We start from the raw sequence: 10,008 nt of genomic DNA, 5'->3' as shown, positions 1-10,008 counted from the left end.
GATTCCTTGTTGAAGTAAAAACAGACAGAAGAGGAAGGGAGGGGAGGCTTGTTGGGTAGCTTTTATCTTATATATCTTTTGGGGTGGAACCAAAGTTGACTGTGAACAGTTTTTTTTTCGTAGAACAGTATTAATAGTTTTTCAAAGCTTAAAATTTTTTTGGTGGGGTGGGGTGGGTGGGGTGGGGTGGGGGGTGGGGTGGGTTTTGGGCAAGGTGGTGCATAGTGCATGATCATGCATAAAACCGTTGGATGAAGGATGAGGATCTATGGTGTACCCCTTATCTTCCATTCAAGGGCTCGTGATTGTACACACAACCATTTGCCTATTTTCATATAGGAAATTATTTTTATGGGAAAAATATCCCAATTTGGTCATGCACACTTACAAGCAGTCGCAAGGTTGATGAAAAGATCACCCTAGACCCTAGTTGGATGCATGTGCGTCTCCCCTAATTGATTCTCACTTTGGCACAATGATCATGTGATCAAATGGTGTTCTCCAACCCTTTTTATATATAATGAGGAACCCCGACCCACCTTGCTAGAAGACCAAGTAAACCCAAGCCCAGATAAGACTTTGCAAAGGGTGTCACACAGTCGATTTGATCGGTCTTTTTGATTTTCTAGCTTTAATTGGGTCAAACATAAATCAAACCAATAAGTAATTTTTTTCATATGTACCAAAAAAAAATGTGATCATGAAATCTAAGTCAAAACTAATAGCTATTAGTCTGGTTGATTTTGATCCTTTATCATTCTCTTAGCAGTCCTTTATATATAGGTCTATCGATATTGGGTTTTTCTATAACAATATATTCGGTTGTTTTCACTCGGTCTCACTCGGTCTTTAAGACTAGAATTCAAATGAAATTGAGAGTTTTCATTGATATGTATGATAGGAAAAAAAAATAGTACAAAAGACATAATAAGACAAAAATTATAATTACACAATGATTTTCATATGTGTTTCTTTCTCGTTGAATTCAATTTTTTTTTTTTCTTTTATACATAAATTTAAGAAAGAAAATAGTACATAAGTCATAGATCATGATTACACAACGATTTTTTTATCTATTTATTTCTTTTCTCAAATTCAATTTTTTTTATCTTAGCTTCCAAACATTGCCTAAATTAAAAATTAAAAATGAACCGAATAAGTGTTCAGTCTGGTCGGTCTTTCAGTTCCACCTCCAATTTGACACTAAGGTGCAACCCCACATGGACCCCAAAGCCCATGAGACTTTGCGTAAGGATCAGAGAGGAAACTTATTAAGGTAAAATGCTTCTGAACAGCCAGGATTTTAGGGTCATGCATGCATCCAACCAACCTCAGTATATAAGCTGGTAGGGATACTACGTAAGCAAAGATCTCAGCGTGAAGGGGAATGGCGACCCACCATGGAATCCAAACTTAAAAAGGGGATGGGCAACCCACTATTATGGAATCCAATCTTGGTAAGCCAACTTTATATATTTATGATTACAATAAGCAAGAAAACTCAAGGTCGATGGAAGCCTCCAAAGTCCAAACCCTGTCGTCAAGCAAAGGGCCGACCCTCTATACCTAACGGCTAGGGGATCCTTTCTTTATTTACTTCTTCATCTACTCATCCTTCGCTAACTATTATCCAAACAAGAGAAAGACTTTGCCGTTCTTTTGTTGAAATTTTTTCCACCCATCGTATAGTTTAAGCAATAAACTTCTTGTTGCTTGATTTCGGGCTACGAAAACCTACACAACATAGATTAGAAATTGGCTCAGAGGGAGTTCTAGGAGGAGGCTCCGATGCCAAAATTAGGTCATAACATTCTCATTCTTCCATAGAGTATTCAGTCGATTGAGAGTCATTTCTGTAAACCTGGCTTAGTCCTCCTTATATAGGTGACATGGGTCCTCCTCGTTTGTCAAGGGTCTCTGGCATGCTCACACTTGTCCTCATCCTATTGGAGGGATTATTCTTTGTCGTGGCTAAACTGCCTGGGCCTATAACGATTAACTCAACCTGGGTTGGCTGTCACAACGGTAAACCTGACCACGGTAAGGTTATGTAACGACTAACTTAACCATAGTGGGTTTGGGGGTTAAATAACCGCTGACCTTGGTTAACCACCTTGGTTAAGGTTTAAATCGGTTAAGGGTGTGGAGACCTCCTGTGTAGGGAGGGATCGAGGTCGGGACCCCCTATTGCTAGTCAAAGAGATTGGCTTGTGCTAGTGCTAATGAGGTCGAGATGCGACCCCCAACCATTGATTGGTCAACGGGTATATGATATATCAAAACTCATTAAGTAATTATAGAATGGCCACCATTGCTGGCCACCATCGCTTAGTATATACTAGGGAAGGAAGATCAGTCTTTTCTAAGCTCTCTCTCTCTGTCTCCCTCAATTACCAACTAAAATGGATAATTGGCAGACAAAGCAGAGGTTATACCTGTTTTTTTTTTTTTTTTTTTCATTTTGGTTCTCTCACTGGGTAATAAGCAAAGAGGTTCCATCTAGGGAAGCTAATAACGTAAAGAGTCAAAGATCCATAATCCATATCTAGCTACATGATTTTTTTCTTTTTGGTAATATCTGGCTCCATGATTCATGAACATAAAAAAGTAAACCATATTTCAAAGACCCAATTGTGTCTCGTATTTATGCATGGAGAAAATGATGAGAATCTCTTATTTTCAAAAGTTTTCACCTTCCAAGTCTTCCAAGTCTTTCAAGTCTTGTAGCTTACGTGGTGACCACTTTACAGTTACCACCTGCTAATTATTTTTGGGGTTTATGCTAGAGACATTACATGTGACTAATAGATTAATGATGGTAGAAGCCATCCTAATCCTTTAAAAAGAAAATAAAAGGTGGGGAGAGAAGCTTTGATCTGAGTCTCATGGGTACAATTTGAAGTTGCAAAAATAATTTTTAATAGATTTAAGGAGAAAGATCATTAGGATGGTGGAATTGGGAATTCCATCCCATCCCTATGACATAATGAGCTATGGATCCCACATTAACACTTGTTGATGTGGTTTCTCACTCTAGCGTCGTGAAAAATCTCAACCCATGATTTTTATTAGAAAGCATCAGACTATTTTTGTTATTATTGAAGCCTGATCTTAATCTAATCAAGGAAGTGCTGTTTAGTTTTCCCCAACATTGATGATACGGAATTTTTTGGAGAAATGTATATTAGGGGCAATTTTGTACTTTCAGGAATTAGAGTTTCTCTATTTTGTAATGCGTATGGGAAATGATCTCATAAAAAGGGGCATGAGGGCTTGTAATTTCTTCATCGGTAATGGAAGCTCTCACAGTCATAGACGAAGGTGAACCATGAGAAATTGTTCTCTCTCTCTCTCTTTGATTTCTTTTTCATTTTTCTTTTGCTATTGTTCTTCAGCTGCTTTGATAATTCCGAACAATTTTGACATTGATACTTCTTATTAAGACACATACAATGTGACGGTACCCATGACATATAGCTACAAATAAAACTAGAGAAATCAAAATCTCCAAAAACATCAACAAAAGGCAAGAACTACACCCCACCGCTTTCAACAATGGGAGGGGAAAAAAAAAATCGAAATTGAGGTCTTCAGTGCGCGATCAACCTATTTCATCTTGAAGGGATAAGGGAAGAGAAGGCATAATTGAGGATATATCCCATTTTTAAAGCCAACTTGCAAAATAGTCTATTATAGGGTTAGCCTCTCTAAAGCAATGAAAAAGCTTTTAGCAAATCAAAACCAATTACTGTTGCAAATAAGACCAGTCTTGTGAAGAAATATAAATCCCCAGAGTCACCGCCATAGAATCACAGACTGCCATATATGTTTTCATCATCACTGTTCCTAACAATCGATTACATATATACCATTACCAATCATGTTGGCTTTCAGTGGAAGAATTTCTAAGTTTTAATTGTGATGAATACATCAGCAAAGTAGAATACTAAAAAAGCTCCTCTGCATTATTTAATCCAGTCATTGAATCATCTAATAAGAGAATTTCCTACTTTCAGCATAGATGACTAATAAACCAATTGCAGATTCGATTGATTGATTTTTTTATTATTATTTTTTTTTGGGTGCTTAGAACTCAAAAAGCACCATGTCCAAACACAGGAATTTCCAAAGCAGCTGAAATCAACTAACCTATTGACATGTAAACTATGAAACCATAGTCCTTCGACTCCCAAGGGTAGTGGGAGACTTGACTGAGGTTCTCTCTTTTCATTGTCATCAACGTGATTTGGATGTGAGAAAAAGGTAATCAATAGGAAATTCCCATTGCTGAGCACATTTTAAATGTTCTCCACTTCTCCTGGCCCGGCCGCTCTTGAGTATTATTCCATAATGGATTACCACATTGAAACAAGCTCTCTCTCTCTCTCTCTCTCTCTCTCTCTCTCTCTCTCATTGAGATTTCACTGTGAGTCCTCAATGGAAATGCAATGACGTTTCTCCTCATAACACTACAGTTCCATTGAACTCTGGAGAGAGGTCCCAGCTCTACCCAAAACCTCTGAATTGATAATTAAGATAGAATCTCTCTCTCTCTCTCTCTCTCTCTCTTCTTTTCTTTTGCAATTGTCAATCAACTTCGAGCAACCACTTTGCTGTGATCCTCAAACAATCGGATGGTTGAGAAAACAGTAATCAATTGGGCGTTTGAAAGATTAACCCACTGAAAACAAATGTTTTAAAAAGAAAGAAAAAAGGACTTGAGGGTATTGAAAAGATTTCAAGTTCTAACACCCACATCCTCTAAATATGATGCATTCTTGTGATCTGGACTCTACTTGCAATCCATTTCTTCATAGTTTGTGAATCTTTTGTGAAGAAGAGGTTTTGGGAAAGAAATTGTAAATTCCAGTCGGTTTTCATTTAATCAAGCAAAGCCTATTTATAGGCAAATTACAATGGATGACTACAGGATCAAGAAGCTAATTGCTCTGTAAAAATATTTAGTTATAACTAACAATACAAGAAAGGAATCTGTAACTAACTAACAACAGAGTGAGCTGACGTGGAGAAGAGTAATCCGTGACATTTTTTCTTACCACAACTGAAGAATTCCATAGAAATGAAGCCTGTCATATTGACTAGTTGATGCATATTAGAAATCAACAGAATGATTTCTCAGTTGATTCTTATTTTATATATATATATATATATACCAAATTATTATTATTATGTGTGTTAATTTTACAGAACACATTCTGCAATGGTACGTGGACGGGTGATGTGTCTATTCTAACCATTGGATAGAATAGAGAGGACATAATCTATAATATTCATGTGTCAAATTTCAAAATCTAATTCAATCAAATACCTTTCATGTATTGGCAAGCATCTCATTTGAGTCCATGCATTGTACAAGGGCAAGAAAACGCTACCTCTAGGCGCAGGCATATGCCAACGAGTGTGACAAATGGGAGAATGCTTACGAGAAACTTCATCGAGTGGCATCACAGTCCTTATGCACATCCTTTGTCTATGCATAAACACACACTAGCAAGTAGTGTTCTTTCTTCCTATGTAGAATTATTTCAATCATTATTGTGCAATGTACAATATCTCAATTCTAAATAAGAATATAGAAAGGTTAGGCACAACGTCGGTGTATCGTTAGCTAGTGCCAATTGTCTCTCTTTCTCCCATCCCACCCCCGCCCCCCTCCCCCTCCCCTCCCCTCCTCCCCTCCTGCCCCCCCCCTCCTTCTTTGAAATGACCCCTTACCACTCTTGAATGATACCCCATGTTGCATCTCGTGGACACTAACCGCTAGCTTACAACACATGAGCGGTGTGCCTATCTCTCCACCATATGAATATATGATTTAGATAAGAAAAACTATGAAAGTGGACGATTCTGATCTATCTTGTGACTTCCAAAACAAAACACTGAAATTATTCCAAAAAAAAAAAAAAAATCTTGATATCCCATCATGTGATAAGGAAGACGATAAAGAAAATCGAATTTACATTTTACGACAACATAATAACAGAGTCCAATACAAGAGTTTTACCTGGAGCATTTAATCAAACAATTAGAAAGGTATGACCTTCTAGCTCAATGGCAAACAATTAGGAAATTGGGCTCTAGTGCAAATGCAAAGAATGTCATGGTTCAACCCTTTTGCCGAGTGCCTTCTTAAAATATAATATTAATAGATTAATAGTTATAATAAATGGGTCCTGTCTAACCCCCTAGTGGGTCCTTGTCTAGCCCAAGAAATCAAAAAAACAAACAGTTGGCATTCTTGCTATCTTTTGACCTCAGGAAACCAAAGAGTTGAAAACAATTCACAACCAAAGGTCAGTGGGTGGTCGTCCACACGATTATGAGTCAGAATCACGACCCTTCAGTACTAATATTTCAACATGAATTGACTAAGTCTCTCATCTGATGCCTTTTTGGCATCAAAAAACTTCCCAAAATGGTGCAACATGGGTTGGTCTTATCTCTTTCAGGACCTGAAATCATCTATTTCAGTACATGTGGAGTGGAGTGGAGTAGGGGAAGATTAGAAAAAAGCTGAAAACCCCAATTCTTGTCTTTGAAGTACTGTCTTGTTGTTTCTCTTTTCTTTATCATCTTCCCTGTCCACAGATTCTCAGAGCTTCAGATCAATTATTTGATGAAGGATCTGAGTATTATAACTAAGTCAACTGTAGCAGTCACGGGTGGTTCTTGGACTGATCAATAAGCATAAGTTTAGCATCTTAGTAGCTGGACCTGAGTTGGTTCCACTTGCTTTTAAATATGGTGATCTATACTTATGTTAAAGGGGTGTACCCAGTGTACGAGGTTTATTCCCTTACTGTGAAGAGTCATAATGCACGTAACCAATTTCATTATCCATTTATTAATGACTTCCCTGTTGCCTATTCTTATCTACTGAGATTGGATTCAATGTCTCAATCCCAACAAGGGCCAGAATTTAATTTGCAAGTTGAGACTGAACAGATTAATTTCTTCTGGAATCTAATGCAGATGATAGGGATGGATTGTCAACTTCATAAAATATGTCTTTGTTTATTATATGTGAAGTGTAATTAAACCATGCAAAACTACCTGATTAATTAGGGGATTTAGCCATGATTAATGTTTAAAAAATATACCAAAAGGATTGGGTTGGAAGTACATAAAGAGATATGGAGTGATTTGTAGCTGTAATGCCTAATTATTCATGGCAGCTGAACACAAACAAAGAGGAGGATCACCTACCTCTATTATCCCCATTATAACTCCAAAAATTGCTGACCAACTCTGGTAATTTATGTGCTTTCCTCCAACATCTAGTGTTGCCTTCTAGTTTGTGTGTTTCTCCCTACAAAAGTTTTTTTTTTCTTTCATTAGTCAGCCAAGTATATATATATTTTTAGGCAAAGAGCCAAGTATATGTTAAGAAATAGGAAACATGGTTTCTGTGGGAATGTGTGGAGGTTGCGTTTAGACACATGGGGGGTTGAAATAACCACCCCATCTCTTATGAAAAGCCATAATGATCGACTACATGATGCTTCTGCTCACTCTACCATTGACTCCTACGTAGACATAGGGGACAAACTCCCCCATAAGAAACACTTTCCGTACTAAATAATAAAGAGAATGATGATGAAAGAATAAATCTAGGCATTCCTAGACATGTTGGTGTATGATATCTTGTATTCCGTCGCAGTTTAATCCAGGGAGTACTGGTGCAGCACCTAGACAGGCAGGACGGCGGTCCCGCTCGAATTTTTTTATTTGAAGGCAATTGTAGTTTAATCCGAATCAGGGTTTTTTCGCTATATATTTGTAGCGAGGGTTTCTTTCTCTGTAATGCAAGCAATACTGAGATTTGTGTGAGGACGAGCGTTATAACCCTATTCTCCATTGATAGTGAAGCAGGATCTCATCTCACCAGGGACGTAGGCAACCTTGCCGAACCTCATAAAATCCGTGTGTATTGTTTGTTTTGTTTTTCCATTATCTTCTGCATCGTTTTAGGGTTGCGTTTCTACAAATTGGTATCAGAGCTCTAGGTTTTCGTTTTCTAGGGTTTACTATCACGATGGCGGGGAAGGGATCAAATGTCAAGTATGACATCGAGAGGTTTAATGGGAAGAACAATTTCACCCTCTGACGTCAAAGGATGAAGGATCTTCTGATACAGCAAGGTTTGGCGAAAACATTGTTGGGGAAGTCGAAGAAACCTGCAAAAATTATTGACAAAGATTGGGAAGAGATAGAGGAAAAGGCAGTAAGTGCTATTCGATTAAATCTTTCTGATGATGCCCTACAATATGTTGTGGGTATCGAATTTGCACCACAGTTATGGGTGAAACTTGAAAGCATCTACATGACGAAGTCCTTAACTAACAAGTTGTTCGTGAAGAAGCAATTGTATTCTCTATAGATGGAGGAAGGTACGGATCTATTAGAGCACCTTAACATGTTCAATCAGATCGTAAGTAAACTTGCAAACCTAGAGGTTAAGATCGAGGATGAAGACAAGGCGTTACTATTGCTGTCGTCGCTCCTAGAATCATATGATCACCTAGTAACGACTCTCTTGTACGGAAAGGAGACCCTTGAGATGGATGAAGTCGCAGCTACCCTCATGTCCAATGAAACAAGGAAGAAGGCTAGTAGTACGAAATCTCAAGGAGAAGGTTTTTTCAGAGGTGACAAGGAGCAGGAAAGAGGAAGATCAAATCAGAAGGGATCTGGGAAGAGTCGATCAAAATCAAAAGGGGCAAAGACAAAGGTCTCTTGTTACTATTGCAAGAATGAAGGTCATCTGAAGAGAGAGTGCTTGAAGAGGAAGGCGGACTTAAAGAAGAAAGGTGTAGATAAGGCATCTGAGGAAGCTAGCGTGGCTGACAGTTCATATGGAGATGATGGAGATGTACTCTCTATATCATCAGGTAAGAATCAACCTTCTGATTCTTGGATTTTAGATTCTGGATGTTCATATCACATGTGTCCACATAAGGATTGGTTTGATACATATCAACCATATAATGATGGGTCTGTCCTAATGGGGAATGATGCCGTATGCAAGACCATTGCGATAGGCACTATCAAAATCAAGATGTTTGATGGGATAGTAAGAACCTTAGCAGATGTGAGACATGTACCAGAATTAAGGAAAAACTTAATATCTTTGGGGGCACTTGACTCAAATGGCTGCAAGTACATAGCAGAAGGTGGAGTTCTCAAAGTTATTAAGGGTATAATGGTTGTCATGAAGGGACAGCTAGCAGGAAACCTATACAGACTCATAGGGAGCACAGTTATAGGTGGAGCATCTGTGACTACAAATGCAATATTTGATACAGATGATACCTATCTGTGGCATATGCGGTTAGAGCATATGGGAGAAAGAGGATTGATGGAGCTTCATAAAAGGAAAATGTTGAAGGGAGTAAAAACTTGTAAACTGAACTTCTGCAAGTATTGTGTTCAGAAAACAGTGCAAGGTTAGTTTCAAAACTGCAAAAAATAAGAGTAAAGGGGTGCTTGATTATGTACACAGTGATGTATGGGGTCCTTCAACAACAAAATCTAAAGGTGGGGCAGAATACTTCGTGACCTTTGTTGATGATTACTCAAGGAAAGTCTGGATCTACTTCATGAAGCATAAAAGTGAAGTGTTCACTAAATTTAAGGAATGGAAGGCTGAGGTAGAAAGGAAGACAGGAAAGAAAATTAAATACTTGAGAACAGATAATGGAGGAGAGTACATGTCACACCCCGTTCACACTGAATCGGAGCGGTGACTGAGTTAACACCGGTTAACCCAAACCTGCCAGGATCATCAGACACTGTATTCCACCACAGCATACACACACTAACATCAACTCATCAAATCAGCGAAAGACTAAGTTTTACCTGTAATAATTTCCATATACCTGATACCCAAATGGCGATACCATAATTATATACATTTGGGCCCGAAGGCATGATATATATACACAAAAAGAATAAAGTTTGAATATCAAATATATACAGGAAATTATC

The sequence above is a fragment of the Macadamia integrifolia genome, chromosome 9 (genome assembly GCF_013358625.1).
Source record: "Macadamia integrifolia cultivar HAES 741 chromosome 9, SCU_Mint_v3, whole genome shotgun sequence".
Lineage (NCBI taxonomy): Eukaryota > Viridiplantae > Streptophyta > Magnoliopsida > Proteales > Proteaceae > Macadamia > Macadamia integrifolia.
Note: the sequence above shows the minus strand (reverse complement) of the source record.